At 42.1% G+C, this 20394-nt stretch overlaps 1 protein-coding gene across 3 annotated transcripts in view; it reads right to left on the reverse strand.

Moving 5' to 3' along the window:
* RPH3AL (rabphilin 3A like (without C2 domains)) overlaps positions 1-20394 on the reverse strand; it is a 1157680-nt gene that overhangs the window by 440901 nt on the left and 696385 nt on the right. The gene's annotated exons all lie outside the window — the stretch shown is intronic.

Below are 20394 nucleotides of genomic sequence, written 5' to 3' on the forward strand. Positions count from 1 at the left end.
CACAGGAGATTGGGCCACCCCCTCCCCCGACTGGACTCACACCTGTGCTATAGCACTGCTTTGATATGCTACCACTGGAGGGGCGGCTTGCGTCGCTATCAACGTTGGGCCGCTGTGACTGATAAACCCCCCCTTCCCCGTCTGCGGGACATTATTTGATGCTGCAGTGCCGGTCATTGCAATGGGCCCCCCGGCCGGGTCCACGGCGGGCAAGTTCATCGGTTGCGCCGTGTCAGCCACCAAGACTGTTTTGTCCATCACCCCTGCCTTACCAGAGGTAGAGGCTTGAGAGTCCCCCGTTTTGCTGCGCTTCTCTGGTTGCGCATCTTTAAATCTCTCTGGCGTACGCCGTACCCGCTTGGTCCGCAGTGCGTCCTCTTGCACGCTCGTACGGGCCCCTTGCGTCAAAGTCTGTAATGCCCAGTCAATGTCTTTTTCCTTAGTGACCTCCAACAGCTCTGCCAGCATGAGATAATCATTCCTTGTGGCCGGGGCATCCTTGCCCTTGCGAGCTTATCTAGGAGGCATTCTGCACTTAATAGAGACAAAAAGCATTAGTCTTCGTTCTCTTCCCCTGTAGCCTCTTCTTAACCACGGGATCTGAGGCTCCCCACCGTTGTTTGCCCACCGTACCACATGTGTTTTACCCCATGCATTTGTCTGGGCACTGACCATACCTACTCCGCTCATCTTCACCACCATATTCAAACACATGCTGACGTACAGATCCCCACCACCCCGTTGGCTGTTTTGGCACCGGAAATACACTCCCCTCTTAACGCCCCCCAACTTGTCACTGCAACTAATGCACTTTCCTATAAGCGAGGGTCTGCTGGTTTTACCAATGCTTGTTGCATATCTCTAAATAGCCATCCAATATCCTTTAATCATATCTACATATAGGCCCTACTGTGCGAAGCTATTGCTAATTATTAAGTGTTTAACTTTCCCTTTTAACCTAATAAAACACTCCTTGGCCGGCTCTCTTGGCCTTCCTCGAGCCCCTGCACCCAGACCCAAGCGGCGTGTATTGTCCGCTCTGCCGCATATCTCTAAATAGCCATCCAATATCCTTTTATCGTATTTACATTTTAGACCCTGCTGTGCAAAGCTATTGCTAATTATAAAGTGTTTAACTTTCCCTTTTAACCTAATCAAACATCCCTTGGCCGGTTTTCTTGGCCTTCCTCGAGCCCCTGCACCCAGACACAGCCGCGTGTATTGCCCGCTCTGCCGCGCGGCGTCGCTGCCACCCCCTGCACTCTGGCCGAGCCGTTTTAATTACATTGCACATGTGTCTTTGTTATTGCGGTTCCGACCACCCCGTGCACACGCTTATCCTCACTATCCCCCGCACTCTTGTTACTCCGTGCTCCACACCGGAGCACTGCTCTCTTAATTGGCCAGAATCTCACTACGGTCCTCCGCCCCAAACCTGCGCCTTGCCCGTAGCAGCATGCTCGGCTCGCATCCGCCCCTCTACGCACCGGAGATAAAGTTCTCCGGGCCATGCAACTCCGCCCCCAGCCGGATTCTCGACCCTGGATGTACCAGAGCCCCTACGCTTCGGATCTCCAATCAAACAACCATAAATTAGGCATTATACTCTGGATCGGTTCACTAAACTGACCCTGCTCCATTGAAGACTGTGAGGCCCACTCACCTGCTCGTAGGTCAAACACCGCCAATGCTCCACGCGGTCCACGGGTTTCACTCTTCCACGACAACCTTTGACCTTCCGGCAGGCAAGTAGACAAAGAGGGGGGCGGTACTGACCCGCTGGCTTTTAAACCCCGCGCCAGATCCTGTCTCCTGGGGTCTCCGCGTGACGTGGATCCGGGTGATGACGTTTCCGGACTTCCTGGCTGGCTAGGGCTCACCTTCCTCTTCCGGGTCTCTTGACCCGGAAGGGATTCCTACTCTGTTCCTCCCTTTGGGGACAAATAATGTTTCCACACAATTCGGCTGACTGCTCTGGGCATACTTACAGCTACTGCAACATCAACTCAGAAATGGAAGGTCCCTCTTGATGCTATGGTACAAGTGTCCCTGTGCTCCAGTGAAATGATGAGCTGAAGCTGGGCCGATGAGGTCGGTGCCTCAATAGGTCATAGGAGCTACCAACCGGCGTCCAGATCAACCGCACTGGCAAGGACTCAGTCAACGCCTGCTTTCTTCTTTGAATCATCAGTCCGTGATCGCCTCAGAGGCCGAGAGAAGTGGCACTGCTCTTCCTTATGCCATCCAAGAGGGGTGCACAGATACTTCACATATATTATCTTTCAAACAAATCACTTTTGCTGAGCCTGTATCATTCCTTGGAGCCAAAGGGTAACGGCGAGAGACATCCACCACCTTCTGGACCATCCCAAATTATTTATCTGTTTAATAGTGTAATCATTTTGCTCAGAGTAAATGTAATTTCTCATCATTGGTATATACATATATATATATATATATATATATATATATATATATATATATATATATATATATATATATATATATATATATATATATATTTTTTTTTTTGTGTCCTCAATAGGTAGTTTGCTTGAGAACACCTCCAGATTTGTTGATTCTTACCTGGCACCTTTTGTCAAAGATCTTCCATCGTATCTCAAGGACACTCAAAACTTTCTTAATGTCATGGACAATGTAACATGGGACTCAGAAATGTTATTAATCACTCTAGATGTGGTAAATTTATACACCTCGATAAACCATGAACAAGGTTTATCTGCGATAAAATGGTTCTTAGACCAAAAACCACCACATTTCAAGAGTCATAACAACATGATTTTGTCAATGATCAGATTTTGTTTGTTCAATAACACTTTTATATTTGATGGAACCTTGTACAACCAAAGAAGGGGCACTTCGATGGGCTCGTGCTTCTCCCCCAGCTACGCAAATTTATTTGTGGGCTGGTGGGAGAAGCACGAAGCTTGGAGTGACTCCAATCAAAAATGGACCGAAAAAATACTTATGTGGACAAGGTATATTGACGACCTTTTTATAATCTGGCAGGGGGATCGTCAATCAGCAGAAGAGTACATTACCACACTGAATAACAACACGCTCAATCTTAGATTCACCAGTACTATAAGCACTACTAATATTAACTATCTGGACCTTGAGATTTTTGTGCATAATAACACCCTTCATACACGCCTGTATAGGAAACCGACAGCAGGCAATGCGGTCCTGCATGCCAAGTCCTACCATCCAAAAAGCTTGGTAAAAAATGTACCTTACGGTGAATTTTTACGCCTGAAGAGAAATTGCTCTCTGGAGAAAGATTACAAAGTAGCAGAGAGGGAGGCGAATACCAGATTTGAGCGAAGGGGTTACAACACCACTACCCTAAAACAAGCCAGTGTGAAAGCCTCAGGAACCAACAGGAGGGACCTCCTGGTTCCTAAAACTAAAACGGAGGCTCCCGAAGAAGTACGTATGATCACTGAATTCAGTACCAAATCGGGGGAAATAGTGAACATTTTCCGAAAACACTGGCATATACTTGCTGCAGACAAAGTCCTGAAAAAAGATCTGCCAAAGAGACCGCTGATAACGTATAGGAGATGTCCCTCTCTGGCAGATCATCTGGTCCATAGCCATTTTAAATCTCAGGCTAAATCCATCAAATTATCACAGTCAGTGCGGTTCTTCCCGTGTCTAAAATGCAAGGCATGTAAATTCAGCTGTAAAACAACAGAATACCCAAATCGCACAGGTGACAATAAGCCGAATATTAAGATCAAACAGTTGTTTAACTGTAACTCGGAGTATACAGTGTATTGTCTTACCTGTCCGTGCAAGCTGCGTTACATCGGCAGCACAATAAAACCGGTGAAACCTAGAATTCTCGAACATATGCGGGCTATTACCAACAATGACAAATCTTATCCAGTAGCCTGCCACTTTGCTCAAGAACATCAGAGCAAGTGGGAGAAACTAAGTTTTTACTGTATAGATCAGGCCCCCAAATTGGAACGTGGAGGTGACAGAGACAAGTCTCTTAGGATTCTAGAATCCAAACATATCATTGGCCTCAAAACCATCACCCCTTGGGGATTGAATAACAACGAAGAACTTTGGGTACACTTGTAAATAGCTGTAAATATTGGTGAAAATAGTGGACTAAAAAACTGTACAAAAGAACTCTGCCACTTTCCCAATCATTATGTCTTTAATTTTCATGCCTTTTTTCTGTCTTGCACTATGTTAAGTTTGCCCATTCAGGGCTAAATAATGAAATTCAAAATAATGAACGAAAAATGAGCTAATGTAAATGCTTTATTTCTGTTTATTATAAATTTCACTGTGAATATGTAAATGAGACACAAAATTCATAACAACGTTAATTGTTTTTAAATGAGCACTAAGCACTTTCACTTTACCACCTTGGTTAAGTCATGGTATTTGTGGTATTTGCACGTTACAAGATGGCGCCCACTACATTCAGAAAAAAGTGTCCTTTTTCTATTTTTTGTAAATGCAATTGACCAATGACTTTAAATGGTGGTTTTAATTCTGTCACTGACGTTGCACTGACGAAGCCTGCAAAGGCGAAACGCGTCTGCGAGGGGTGAAGGGGGGTTCTGGTAATTAAAATTTTGGAAAACGGATACCAGTGTGCCGGCCTTTCTTTTTTCTGACACCGCATGGAGGCAGAAAACGTGTAGTTATATATATATATATACACACACTTCCTGACCGCCAGATGCACGGCAGAAAACCCTCAGGGACGGACCTCTTCAAACTTTCCCCTTGAATCACGGACTACCACACAGTATGGAGTGTGCAAGCAGTGTGATATTTATTCCGGCATACAAAACAAACAAGTATCTTCCATGAGGCGTTTCACTCCACAAAGGAGCTTGATCACATGATGCATCCCGATGGGTATGACATATTTAAAGTGTGCTAAAAGCCCAACCGGCTTTCAAAAATAAACTGATTGGTAAGAAAGTGCAAGTAGTAAACAAACAACAGACTAGGGCATCGACTGCAGAAATATCATAATGCAGTAACTTCCTAGGAGTTAGCAATATGCGATCCACAAATCAAATAAAAAATAAATACATAGTGCATGTATAGTCACTAATTAACATAATAAACAGTGCAACATCAACATTAAAAAGCACAAATGCCTGAATAACCAATAATGCTCAATAATAACTATCACTTAGTGACTGAAGATGGAAAGTGTGGATCCTCAAAAAAGTCAATTATAGCTAGTGCCTACCAGTAACAACTCCTGTATTCATGAACTAGCTTTGTAGATTTATGACAAACCTTAAATGTAAAGGGAAAAGTTCTACATAGATATATTTAGTGCAAAAATTCATACTATTAGAAAACAGTAAGCGGCTGTCTCTAGAAGTACTCTCATGAAATAATTTCAATCTAAAGTGCAAATGCATAGATACAGAGAAACGTTTAAATAAACAGCACAATAAATTCATACTATTAGAATTAATGCAAATATACATTCAATTGGTGAAAGGTAAAAGCCTGCACTATTTACATATTAAAAACACGAAAACATTCTGCAAAGCTAAAGTGCGGCAGTTATAAAGTGCAAAAGTGCTGTGCAAATAGTAACTAGTGTGCAAAAAGCAAATCATCATAGTAGCAGCAAAAAAAGAAGCCTTTACATAGATAAACCTCACTTACGAATACAGAATTTCAATAAATCAAACTCAAATGATAGTTTAAAAAAAAAAAGAGATTGTCTTATAGATAGTTAGGAAAAAATTAGACAAACGTATCCCTCAACAATGAATCACATTACTAAGACACTACAGAAAATTATAAAAAATTATGAAGGTCCTCATTCATAATCAGGCCATTCGGGACTCTGGTATCGAGAGCTAGAATAAAATGGGTTTCTTTTTGTCTTAAAAGCTTCTCTTGATTTCCACCCCGTCCGGGACTAGGAACAGAGCTTAAGACTGTATATTCCAAGTCCTTCAGTTTGTTTTCATGTACGGACTTGAAATGTCTGGCCACCGGATAGTTATGATCCGAGTTGACGATGGCCCTAACATGGTGCAGAATACGCTTATATATGGGAAGCTTGTGCTACCAATATATTCTAAATCGCATGTGCATTTGAGCTTGTATATCACATATTCAGACCGGCATGTTAGATGTTCCTGGATTGCAATCCCTTTCTCACTAAACGCTGTTTTATAGTGAGTGCCGTTCTTAGCGAATGTGCAAGCACGACATGATGAGCACTTAAAGAAACCAGTTTTTGTCAACCATGATTTTTTGGGTATCACCTCCGGCATAGATTTGTCAAGGGCATCCCGCATGGAAGGTGCCCTTCTGAAGGTAATAGCTGGCTGACTTGGCATGATAGGACCCAAGATATTATCAGTCTTGACAATAGGCTATTTAGAATAAATAATACGATGAATGGACTGTTCTTGAGTACAGAAAGTTGTTATGAGTCGAACTGGACATTCATTCTTACTAACAGTAGCTGCATTGTTGATTTGTTTAGAGCTAGACTGTAGTAACTCATCCCTTGGCCTGCCATTAGCTTTAATCAAGTTAGACAACAAAAAGGGTCTTGACTCCTAAACTCAGCAAGGCTGAGCCAATATTAACTAAAGAAACAATACACTTGCCAGTGCTGAGGAACTTACTTTTCAAAACCAACTGAAGAAAACAGCATACATGAGAATAACATGGACACTTGCTTTATGAATTGCAACATTTGCTTTTAATTTTCTTCTGGAGATTATTTTAGTTTTTAGTCAATTTTTGTTTTGTGCATGGGAATACAAAAAGGTTTATGTACATTTATATACAAACATGAAAAAAGCAAATAGGTATGTACAATAAATCAAACTCACTCACAAACAACACATTCTTGGCCATCCATTCAAACTACTCCACATCCATACTGGTCCCGGTGTCAAAAGAACCTATATATACAAAGCATGAAGAGTCTTTTTTTAGTCGTTTTTTACAATTGTTTGTAAAAATTAAAAGGAAAGCAAACAGTCTTTCTGTAGATTGTCGGGAAAATTTCAATATAAATTCAAAGGAATGACCCGGGACCGGGTCGGTCGGCGCGTTTCGAACCCTGTGAGTGCCAGGGTTCTCCTCAGGACCAAAAGTAACTCTATTGCTGGGTCATAGCTCCAACCGTGAATGAAGACAATTGTATTCCAAATAAAGGGGAGAGGGAGGTGCTGGGCGATTGGAATAAACTGGTAACACTTAAAACATTTAATTTAAAAAAAAACTACCCCAGCACGACCCCCTACACTACCCAAACACCACTGCGATACCCTAAACCCTAAAACACTACCCCAGTATGACCCCTTACACTACACAAATACCACTGCACTACCCTAAACCCTAAAACAGTACCCCAGCACAACCCCCTAAATGATGAGGAAATTATGCAGTGCCTCGTTTAGTATCCTCCTTTACAAACATGTCTGTTTGCAGTTTCACGGTTTCGCTTTTAGCATAGTTTGTTTCCGTGCCTCTAAACTGAGGAAAAGTATTTCACTAGAGCGATGTCACATAATTGAGCCCTCCATTCAGAACTATGAAAGTGCCTCAGTCCTTTTCTAAAGGTTTGTCACAGATATTTCTGCAGGCAGTTTGTGCAAATGTAGAGATTATTCAGAACATGCTTAGCATTAGCACAGATGAACTCTGATAGATCGCTCCCCACTTAATCGGTAAGGCAGGTGTAAAAAGGGGCGTGGCCTTGGACCACCTCTCTGCAACGCAGCTCTGTGGCGCTTACTGGAGGTACCTGGTGGGCTAGTTGGACCCCAGGGACCCTGAAGATTCAAGGGGACTTAATCCCCCAACTTAAAGCGTGCCACGGGCGCGTTTGCACAGTAGTGAAGGAAGGGGGCTGGGCTGAAGTGACATGTGTGCAAACACGCCCTGTGGCGCGTTTTAAGTTGGGGAATTAATTCCCCTTCAATCCTGAGGGCCCCTGGGGGCCAACTAGCCCACCTAGCACCTCCAGTAAGTGCCAGAGGCCTTCATTGCAGAGAGGTGGTCCAGGCCATGCTCCTTTTTACACCTCTCTGCAACGCAGATCTGTGGCGCTTACTGGGAGGTACCTGGTGGGCTAGTTGGACCCCAGGGACCCTCAGGATTCAAAGGGACTCAATCCCCAACTTAAAACGTGCCACGGGGGTGTTTCCCCAGTGGTGAAGGGAGGGGGCAGGCCTGAGGTGATATGTGCAAACACGCCCTGTGGCGCCTTTTAAGTTGGGAAATTAATTCCCCTTCAATCTTGAGGGCCCCTGGGGCCAACTAGCCCACCAGGTACCTCCAGTAAGTGCCAGAGGCCTGCATTGCAGAGAGGTGGTCCAGAACACGCCCCTTTTTGCACATCTGCAATGCAGCTCTGTGGCGCTAACTGGAGGTACCTGGTTGGCTAGTTGGACCCTACGGACTGTCAGGATTCAAGGGGACTTAATCTCCCAACTTAAAAAGGCCACAGGGTGTGTTTGCACACATGTCACCACAGGCCCCTCTCTCCCTTCACCACAGTGCAAACGAGCCCCGTAGAGTGTTTTAAGAGGTAGTTTTAATCCCCCTGCCCTATTATGTACTAGGGTCTTACAGAGGAGGTCATGCTAATCACATGAGTACCCCAATGCATAGTGTTCCCTAGTGTATGTAGGTGTTTTCACAGTATTCTAAGTGTATTTTAGCATACCACTGGCTCTAGGCCTGGTTAGTCAGAGTCAGTTACCACCAGTACCCGTCTGAAAAAGTTGTGGGCACAGGATGATTTTGTAACAAGGCCTCTTTCTGCTCCTCTGTTGGTTCTTTCTGCACATGTCTTGCTTCTTCCTGCACTTTTCTTCATCTTTGTGGACTTCTGTTGCTTCTTTCGGCATTTCTTTTGCTTCTTTCTGTGCGTTTTTTCTCATTTCTTCACATGTCCTACCACTGTAGGCATCGCTAGAAACTAGCATTTGAAAAACCTTTGAAATTCACTGAAAAAAACCATAGGTTTCAGGCACGTTATAGTTCGAAATTAGCATTTAAAAAACCTTAGAAATTCACTGAAAAAACCATAGGTTTCAGGAGTGTTATAATTAGCTGGACATTTCACTCATACAAAACCATAGAAATTCCTCCGTTATAGTTAGTTCTGCTAACTATAACTCGCGCCCCTACAATGCACTGCTGATGATGTCACATATTACATCACTCATGACATGGTCAGTGACATCACTGATGACATCACTTATGACATCTCAAATTACATCACTGATGATATCTCAAATTACATCACTGGGGACTTCACTGATGACTTCATCCATGTGATAAATTGATGCATCTTCTCACACCCTAATATGACCTTTGATATACCCACTCTAAATTACAGACTGCCATTCTCAAAACCATAGACTCTCCAACAGCAATACCTACATACAAACTCACTGATTCTTAGGTTTACACACACATCCACTCACTCACCGTACAGTCACTCGTACTTATGGTCACTCAGTACAGGACTATCATATGCACTCATACACCACCACTCATCCATAGAGGTACTCACACACCTAGTAAGTCATGCAAATAATTAATCACACTGCCATTTACTCACCTATACAGTTATGCACACACCAGCTCAAATACTCATACAAATACTAGCACATTCTTACGCTCTTATACAATCACTGATACAAGCACACACCCATCCATACAGCCACTCTCAGAATCATACACTCTCACTTATAGCCATTTATATACTCCAACACACATATACTGCTTTTCACATATGTAGATACTCACACATGTACCAATGAGATATACATTCACTCACTAACATGGCCATACACACAGTCACACACCCATACAGCCCATCACAGATGCACTCTTGAAACCATGCAACCAGTGAATCACCCACTCACACATCTATGCACAGAGTCACACACACCCCACCAACATAAACACTGAGGCACTCATACAGATACTCAGACAACCAATCAATAAAACATATACAGCCAGATTCATCAAGCGAAATTGCGCTCGCAAAGGGCCAGATTCTGAGAATCTGGCCCTTTGCGAGTGCAATTATTGCATTTGGGATTCATCATCCCAAATGCAAAATTCGCTATTTAAGAACTCGCAAATTTGCGAGGAATAGCATTTAAGGAATCTCTATTAGAGATTCCTTAAATGCTATTCTTGAAACATTTAAAAATTGCGAATTCGCAATTTAGAACCGCTATTTACCACGAAGTCAAACCTCGTGGTAAATAGCGAAAACTTAGAAAAATGCTTTTAAAAGCATTTTTCTAAGTTGCATGTGTCCTTTGGACACCCCTGCACCCTTGAAATCGCAATCTCATTTGCGATTAGCTAATTGCTAATCGCAAATAATGAATGGGGAGTCATTCCTTATTTGCGATTAGCAATTAGCTAATCGCAAATAAGGAACCTGTAGGAATTGCAAAAAATATTGCGATTCCTACATGAATCCCGTTTTGCGAGTCTGGAATAGCGATTACTTATTAATCGCTATTTCAGACTCGCAAAACTTCACAATAATGAAGCGGGCTGATAGACACATGTAGCTATTCACAAACCCATGTAGCCGTTTACACACCAACAGACAGGACGGATACAGACATTCACACAGTTTAGTCACTAACCCATGCATTCAGTAAGATATGTTTAATCACTCACTTACAGAGTCAGTCATGCACCTACTAAATCATCCATTCAGACACTTATACACCCACTCATTCCTCAATATGCCTTTCCCTATATATATTAAACATATTTAAACTTTACAGAAACACACAGTCACTGGATGATATCATCAGTGATGTCATTTGAGATGTCATGAGTGATGCTACTGACCATGTCATGAGTGATGTAATACGTGACGTCATCAGCAGTGCATCGCAGGGGCGCAAGTTATAGTTAGCAGGACTAACTATAACAGAGGAATTTTTATGGTTTTGTATGAGTGAAATGCCCAGCTAACTAGAACACACCTGAAACCTATGGTATTTCATTGAATGTGTGTGTGTGTGTGTATATATATATATATATATATATATATATATATATATATATATATATATATATATATATATACATACACCCAACAAACAAAATAGTAAAGTGATTTTTGATTCCTATATCTACTAAAAGATATGTTTTGTTAAATAAATTGGGCTTACTTAATCAGCATACCAATTTTCTATATAAAATTACAATTCCTCCAAAGTAAAAGACTAGTGTAATTTTGGAACAATATACCCTAAGGGATTACCCAATAAAACGGTCTACCTCAAAATAAAGTTTTCCCAAACTCGCTGTGCTGTGGACTTAAAGTGCAACAGGACAGAATAGAAAACAAAAAGAACAGCATTCAAAACCTTGTTGCAGAATGGGGTACTGAGAAGGGCAAGCTGACATGCAAACCATCCAAGTTCAGCAGAAAATAGCATATGCTGTATGTTGGAAGTGGGGGTCCTTATCCCTCACCGCTGCCACCAAATGCTGGAGGCGGGAGTCCTTGTCCCAAACCGCTGTCGCCAGGTGAGAGATCCAGACCCCTCGTTTCCACGTTAGGCTAAGTAAGGACTCTGTCTGAGATAGCCCTGCTCACCCCCTTAGTAGCTTGGCACGAGCAACCAGGCTTATCTCTGCTGTGAGTGTGCAAGCACACTTACAGCAACCCAATGATGTCACCACAAATAGACTCCACACAAGTTTTTATAAAACGAGTTTTAATCTTTATATAAGACGATAAACGATATGACCACACAATACAAAATCAAAATATAATAATGGGTAGTATTCCTTCCGGTGGATTGATAGGTTCTAATCCCAAACACCGCTTCTAACCAACAGTTAAGCTTAATTGACTATTCATGCATCAGGACCTGCTTTCCTGAAACAATCTCTATGTCCCTACAGACCAGCACGAGGTTCCAAAAACAAAGAAAGTATCCTGGGGTGACAGACCTTTCATAATTACGACTGCCAAACTTTGAAACACCCTGCCGCACCAAATCAAAATCAGTACATCCTTAATAACCTTCCGTAAGCAGCTTAAGACCTTGCTCTTCAATCAATAATCACCTACCATACAGTCATTCTTTCCTATAGCGCCAAGACACCTACGGGTATTTGCGCGCTCAATAAATTCCATAAATAAATACATTCTAACCGTTTCCAAAAGGTAAGTGGAAAGGGACAACTTGGCCAAAGAAAATCTGAATCAGTTTTGCCAAGTAGATTGGTCCACCAGGCGCCATGGCGACATTTAAGAAACAATGTTCCTCTGAGAGAGTTATAAACCCAAATCTAAAATGGCTTTGAGCAAAGTTAATCACAGTAGAGACAAGCATTGAAAAAATCAATATGTTTTGCCTTTGAGAACTATTGGGTCTGCGGGTGCCTTTTGTTCATTCTGTACCGCATGGGCAATACCAACTTTGAAATGATTTGTATCTATGTTAATAGAGCAAAGCGGCTGCCGTTCAACAAGGCAAAAAATATTTTTCAACAATCGCTATGATGCGCTGGGTGCATCATAGTGCTTTTACAAAAGTAATTATAGCAGTGTGGACTGCCTTCCAGTCCCTCCTGTCCTCATCCCGCAACCCAGTCCCCAAACGGGAGAGTAGACTGGGGTATGAGGCAACACGGAGGGAGCGAGAATGGTAGAAAGGAAATGGGTGGGAGAGAGAACAGGTGAGAGGGGATGGGAGAGTACCCAAACAATGCAGGGTAGATGGGAGTGGCTAGGGGAAACACACGGAAAACAGAGAGCGGGAGGATCTGGGGAAAGGACACAGACAACAGAGAGTGAGCGGATGGGGTTCAGGCAACCAAACAGAGAAGAACACGGACCAGAGAGTGTGGGCAGGAGGGGATTGAAGGCGTAACATGGTGGGTGAAAAGTACAAGTGCTAGACAGCTGGAAATTACAGGCACTCTTGTAGAATTCTTAAACAAAAGTCGCATAAGAAAAAGGAACAAATGAATGGACACAATAGTGCGTCCATGCTCCAAGAAGGACAAGCACAAGAAGAGGAAGGAAAGGCAAAGGGAGTTGACAAATTAGAAGCACACAAATGAAAGGGACAATGAAGCCAAGCAATGGTTAGTATTAGGCAAGCTTTAAGCCCACTGTTATGTAACAAAATGTCTTGCAACAGTCAGGGCGTGTGTCGTCTGAGGCGAGACCTAAAAATACAAACACTTAGCTCAGTAAGGCCAGAAAATAAACTGATTAGAGTAAGGTGCTCAAATGCAAGCACTCTAAACAGAGGAACACATAATCCTTGAAAAAATACATATTCTATAGTCCGAGATTGAAAGAATCCAAGGAAAAAAGAAATAACTAGAAAAGACAGGATGGTCAACGGACAGTAGTCTTGAGAACAGTCAGAACATCTTGGAATGTTCTAATAGCAAAAGTAAAACTGTAAATGAGGCCAGCATGAATGCAAATTAGTGGCATAGTAAGCAATGCACCACTGAACAATAGGACAATCCTGCAAAGTTATTGGGGCACAAAGGTATAATGAAGATATTGGCAGCAAACCAGAGAATGCTTCAACACTCAGGCCCAGAAGCAAAGAGATTTCTGTGGGGTTGCAGAAATGAGTAACATGGAGCAGTTCACTATAACGATTACTTTAGTAATGTAGAATATTCTTACATTTGTTTATACTTAGGAGGAAAGTGAGATTACGCTGTTATGGGTGTAGAGGAGCATACAATAGAAGGCAAACTGGAATTCAATCAGGTGGAAGCTTTGCAACGCTTCACTCCTATATATGAGGAAGATTTGATGAAAACTAAAGCCTATCAAGAGGGAATATCTGTGGTTTAAGAGGTACACAGAGACTTTTGATACCCCACAGACAAAGACAGAATAGCAAAGACAGCATTTTAAGAGCCAACCATATCAAACAGATAAAGCTCAGAGTGCCAGGAATACAAATTCACAGTACAATCAGAAAGATTGCTTGAGGCGATAAGGAGCACATACAGAGGGAGTCTGCATATGTAAGCGTCGAATGACAGGATGAAACATCTGTCCATGCTTAGAAAAAACAAGACAAACGCTAGGTAAATGATTAAAGAGTATACGTCTCAAAGTATGTAAACATCATCCAGACTTTAATCCCACCATTCCATAACAATGCATGATATTCCGTGTGCTGACAATTGAACCTAAAGGAAAATTTAGCAGCTACCATAAAAAGCAATACCCTGCCCGACACCTGGTCTATATCTCCTGATTATGATTTAGCCTCACAACCTTAAGGATGGCAATTATTTTACATGGAGATCAGAGTCAAGATTTTTAAGAACATCTCTTGATACAGAAACCCATGTGAGGTTCTTAAAACAGCTTACAAACTCACCAGTAAGGAGGATGAGATAAAGAGGGACTTGCACTCCTTAGAGAGAGCATGTCCTAAAATAGAGCAGGTGTTTGTTAGATGATAAAGGGTGTCGTTGGCTTTAGTGGAGTCATTGACAGAAATTACTAAAAACTTGGAAGTGATATGACATATACATATGGATATGTAGTCAATGCAATGGCTCAGTGTTAGAAATTCCAAAAGCCGTCGGCCAAAGAAGGATAAAGGCTGGCACTAAACACAGGGTACAGATATTAAAAGCACTTCAAGATACCGTCTTCCCTATACTGATCCTGGGATCAGACAGACTCAGGGATCAAAATTGTTTACATGTATAGTCTTGGCTTCTGGGTTGAGATGTGTGTCTACACTTCGGTCACATCTATACATAACTGTTTTTTACTTTCAGGAAACAACTATACTATGGAGAGCTTACAAGGTCAGCAACAAGATCTAAATTAAAGGGTGAAAGACAAATATCAAAGGTGCAGTAAAGATATGATATAGGAACAAAAAGAATATCCCACCCTTGGGAGGTTTTAAAGATATTAAAACCCCCAAAACATTATCTTTAACGACGCAAGTGAATTCTGAAGAATCCAGATAGATTATTCATGTGGATCCCTATTCTTACCAAGGTGGGTGACATTAATGAGTGCTCCTAACTGTAAAGCAGAAACAATGATCATTAAGACATTTATTTTGATATCTGGGGAGCTGGAGATAATAGAAGTGAAGGAGAAGCTCCACAAAGTTCACCAATCTGACAGCAGTGGATCTAAGAGATAATCAAGAGTAAACATGCTAAAGAAACCTGTGTAGAACACAGGTACAGACAGGAGCTTTAACATGTTTTGGCACAGAAGGCTTTACTGTTGCAGCAGCAAATAAATGTCTCTGGTTTGGTTTACCAATTGGTGAAAATGTGTGCTTCCACTCCTTGCTAATAGGCTTAGCTGACTGGATCACCAGTTAAACTGAAAACTGCTTTGAAAACATACCAAACATCAGTGTTTTTAGTAGACGTCTGCAAGCAATGAGTACACGTGGGTAAGGTAGCTGATGAGGGACTGAAGGTGGACGAGGTGTTAACGTGCCACATTTAACCACTGTTCCAGGAACCCTGTTAAGTAGGAGCCCTGTCGCTGGTGGAAGGATAATGGAACTATACTTCTGATCTTCCTTACGAGAACAAGTCCCTGGAAATGCCTGCAACAGAAGGCTTGAAAAAGATATCTTACTTCCACGGGCATATTATGAAATGCTATGTGTATTATAATTATCTCTGCACCGCTACGGTGCATGTCCCTTAATTGGAAAATTCCAATATGTGGAGATAAAGAAAACTTGCTCAGTTGGCAGACTTGATTAATATGTGTGTGAGGTGAAAGGCCTTATCAGCAGCAGATTAACAAAGGATAGGATTACATTATTAACTGCAAGTCAGATGCTATCCATCATGCCCCAATACTATGGCATGCTGAAAAGGCATTATCAACAGTCGGGTACTGAAAACATCTGACAAGTTTTATGGAAATGCGACAAATTCCAAGAAATATAGCGTGTCGTCTTGACTTTAACAGATGTTGGTTTGGATGTCAGAACCTGTCTGGAGGGAGGCTACCTTTTAAAATATTTTATACAACTGTACTGCCAGATTTTTAATAGTGGTCAAAAGAAATTTACTGTGTTTACTGATCTTAATGACTGTAGGAATAAGGAACAGGACTCAACAAATAGGTAATATTAAATGTGGATCGCCAATCGTAGTGGTACAAGGAAACCATAAATTAAGGGGAGGAGAGAATGAGCTATAAGTATTGTTGATCAGTTACAAGAACACATTGGCACGGAATTAAATTATTTGCAGAGTCCAAGACACACATACTGACAAGCAGATGGAGAAGACTTTCAGCCTAAAAGGGTAGTATTTTGGGATACTTGACAAGTAAGAAGTGGCGTCCAGCTTCCTTCACTGCAGGCCTTTTACATTGCGCCTGCTTTCCGAAATCCATGTATTACTTTCATAGCAACAGAGACCAGTAAACCCAGAGGCTTGACTACATCCCTTACTCTCCAGTAGAAAAGGGCCACAATACCAACCTATGGTGAAGCAAGGAAGCAGGAACCGACTTTGTGACTGATGCCTAACATCTGTCAGGTGAGTGGTTTGATCACACATCCAGCCACCTCCCATGTTGAGGTCCAGGATATTGTTCTCCGGCAAATGCCCTCTCCACACTTGTCTTGTTAAGATTGCATGGCTGGCTATCATGCACTCGGTGCATCAACCTGAGCTCACTTCCTTCACTTACAGATTATGCAATTTGGGAATCTTTAACTGTGAACTCTCATGGTAGCATCTCAATACTAGGTAAAGGGAGACATTAATAAGTTACATTGTATAGTTATTTTGATGGCTGCAAATCAACTTTAAAGGATGAAAACGCCCTGTTTGCCATATTTCTAAATACTGTTAATCCTGACTGCTTTGGCATGTTCAGAATATTACGCAAACTCCTAGACCTCCTATTACTCAATCCAGGAAAACAGTGGTCCAGGCACTCCCTGTACATTGAGTCAACAAAATACATTACCAAGAGACTCCAGGTAGTCTAGAACGCTGCAGCTAGAACTAGAAAGTGCCTTGGCCTCCTTCCACAGGCTACCAGTGGAGGAAAGAATAACATTCAAGGCACTCTATTTGGCACACAGGGAAATCAACCACAAGGGATCCTCTTTGATTAGGGCCCTTCTGTCACCGTACACTCCCTGCAGGACATTAAAATCCTCCAATATCGGACCCCTAAAAGTACCTTTATTCCAAAGGACCAGACAGGGTGGGAAATCATTCTTGTATCTCATGCTAAAAACCTGTGTTGCAAGGTGGAATAAAAACAGTGAAAATGCACTATGTGCAACGGAGGTGAGAGGGAGGACATTGCGCATGCTTTATTCTTTTGTCCTGCTTATAAGATTCAAAGGACAAAGTGGATCAAACCTCTCTGCCTAAATTTGGGAATATGGAGGTGTAAAGATGCTGAAAGAATTCTATTAACAGATACGCATCAGGTATTTGTATTTGGCATAAGCAGGTATCTTCTTGCAGTGTATTATATAAGGAAAAAAGCGGGGGGGAATTATGAACTGTATTAAGATAACTGATTAAAGTTGGCTCTGTTCAGGTTGATAGGAAATGTCTGTACAGTGTTTTAAATGAACTTTAAAACAACATTTCTTTAAAATAACAAATGCATTTTTAACCATGTATTGTAAAAATTCGATTAACTACACATAGGTAATACCTGTATTTAGTGATGTACTTATGTATATAATGGTTTTTTATATATTTTATGATTGTACTCATGTATTTATGAACTTTTATGATATTTTTATCGAAATATAGTTATTTGAATTGAATTCTTGTATCTGATCCCTAGGCTATGGAACTCAATACCTGCGGAGCTAGGAAACAAACTTAACGAGACTAGGTAAAAAAAACTGCTGAAAACATGGCTATACCCCTGCTAGACTCCCCCCCCGGCTTACTGTCCTAGATATTCTCAGGTGCACGCTATGACTCATGCAGCGCTGAGAAGCCGTCGGGTAGCTACACACTCTGTAAATCCGTATATCATAGGACGGGTTCCATACTTTGTCAACTTTGTCAACAAAATCCCCCATCACGTTAGGTTATCCTTATTTCTGATGTGAAAAACACTGGTCTCATTTGCCGTTTGTGACGTAATCGAGAGAAAAATGTTCCACTGCATTTAAAAGGCATTCTAAATATCGAAAAATAAATTTTAACATCATATTCCTGGTTCTCTACAGAATGGGAAGTTAAGGCAAACATGTTGCTGAAGGCCATCAAAGAGGCGTCTGCCCTGGATCCAGTTACTATTTCCTGCTGTTGAAGAACCAGCATTTCTTGCTCATCGAGGTGGCAAAAAAGTTTTAAGAGGGACTGACCCAAATATCTGAAGATCACCTGAAGCAGGACTTGATACAACTACTAATGCAACAGGAGCAACTTGGGGCATCTGGCCGTTGTTAAGGGTTGGAGGATGTTCTTCTGAGAGAAACACATTGTTGTCAAATGCCCAGTCCTAAAGGGATTTTGTCTTCTTTCACACGATGTGATCTGCCTCATGTTGCCTGCTTTTATGAACATTCACTGACGCTTTAATCTTGAGAGGGATGTCTGGAATCAAAGACGTATCACCAGCAAATCATCCATTTCATTCTCTTGTTTCCACAGTTACTTTGTGGAATAATCCTGTAGGTCAGACCCCTAACCCTCCCTCAAGTCAATAGTCATCAGGAGACAAGTGAGCGGCAGCAGACAGAATGGTAGCTAGGCTGACACCTATTCAGGGATTCTCCACAATAGTGCCTGTACGAAAGAATCATTTCTTAAGAATTTGAGTGTACACAATTCAAGAAGTAAGTCCTTTATTTGTTTTGATCAATAACAAAATAGATAACACTTCTAGTTTTTTTTAACTACTGTGGCCGCATTCACGCATGTATGTGAATACATTCACTTACAAGTGCAAACTTTCATTACCGACCACCAGAATTCAGAATGGTGTGAACAGGCAGTTATTTAAAAAAAAAAAATTTTTAAACGCAAACATGACCCGGCAGGGTATCAGAACTCTGTAGATCGTCCCCCACTTGTTAGGCAAGAAGCGCCTAGAGTCTGGCTGAAAAGTCGACGGCGTTTCGATCCCTGCAGTTTAGGATCATCATCAGGACTAGATGAGTAGAATACAGTGTCGGATTAGCGAATAAGGGGTAATGGTAGTCTGGCTCCTATGCAAGGTCCGGAGTTCCGTGGGCGCCACGTGGGGCAGTCCTTGAATATATTGGAGTAGTAGGTTTCAGCTTAGGCGTCGAGTCAATTGTGTGTCAGCAATAAATCCCCATGTCGGTCTGAAGAATCACGGTCTCGGGAGGACCCGAGGACCAAGCCGGTGGGGAAGAAGTCGGTGGGTCCGAAAACCGGTCCACAGTGATCGGTTCGGTAGCAGGAATAAATCTCTATTCGAATGGCAAGTCAGGTGAATGAATCGCGGTGCCGGCGTTGCTAGGGCACAGAAGCACTAATCAGGGGTGCAACAGGGTGTCAAAGTGACACCCTGCCACCCTTGACTCTTTCCCTATTTTACCGAATCGGAGATGTACATTGACATTCATTCATATGGGCCTCCAGGCCCATTGAAATGAATGGCAATTACCGAATCGGTAAATACCGAATCTTAACGATTCGGTAATTTTTACCGATTTTTTATCTATATAGCAATTACCGAATCGGTAAAATTCGGTATTTTCGAATCAGTAATTTACAATTACCTACATCTAGCCCTTAATCTCCCCGTGCCTACCAACAAAAAATAGAAAATGAATGTGCCCTTGTTTAACGTAACCGGTGCTCATGTAAAGCGCTCCAATACCTTCGGGTCTAGTTTGCGCTACATAAATCTGAAAGGAGAAAAAAAAAACACTGGCTATTCAAGCTGAAACCTTTCACCCACACGTGACTGGCATTGGGTTAAATATTTCAGAAAAAACGCCCCACCTAGGGTAGAAGTTCCTCCGTAATGTTTTCCTGTTCAATGCCACCATGGGAAACCTGGTGATGACGCACAGGGAAACAAAATTACCTGCACGTACTGTGAGGAAAATCCCAGCTTGTAAGGCCGTTGGTATTTTTGTCTTTCAATCACAAGCTCAAGCTCTGGCAGTTTGTTTTTGCTAAAATAAAAACTCTTTGCAGAGCAGGCACATTGAACCTGGGGTCTGTTCAACAAAGCTCCAGTGGAGCCGCCATGATGGCGGCCTTGCTGCCGGCACAAAATTCTTCGCCTGCCTAGTTAGGAACTGTAATTTTGGTGGGCTGCACTCCCCCAGGGTATAGGTGTACATCCGCCCAGTGTCCTGGTGGAACAAACTACAGCCGGCCAGTCGCTTCATA

This window comes from Lissotriton vulgaris, chromosome 2_1 (genome assembly GCF_964263255.1).
Source record: "Lissotriton vulgaris chromosome 2_1, aLisVul1.2, whole genome shotgun sequence".
NCBI lineage: Eukaryota > Metazoa > Chordata > Amphibia > Caudata > Salamandridae > Lissotriton > Lissotriton vulgaris.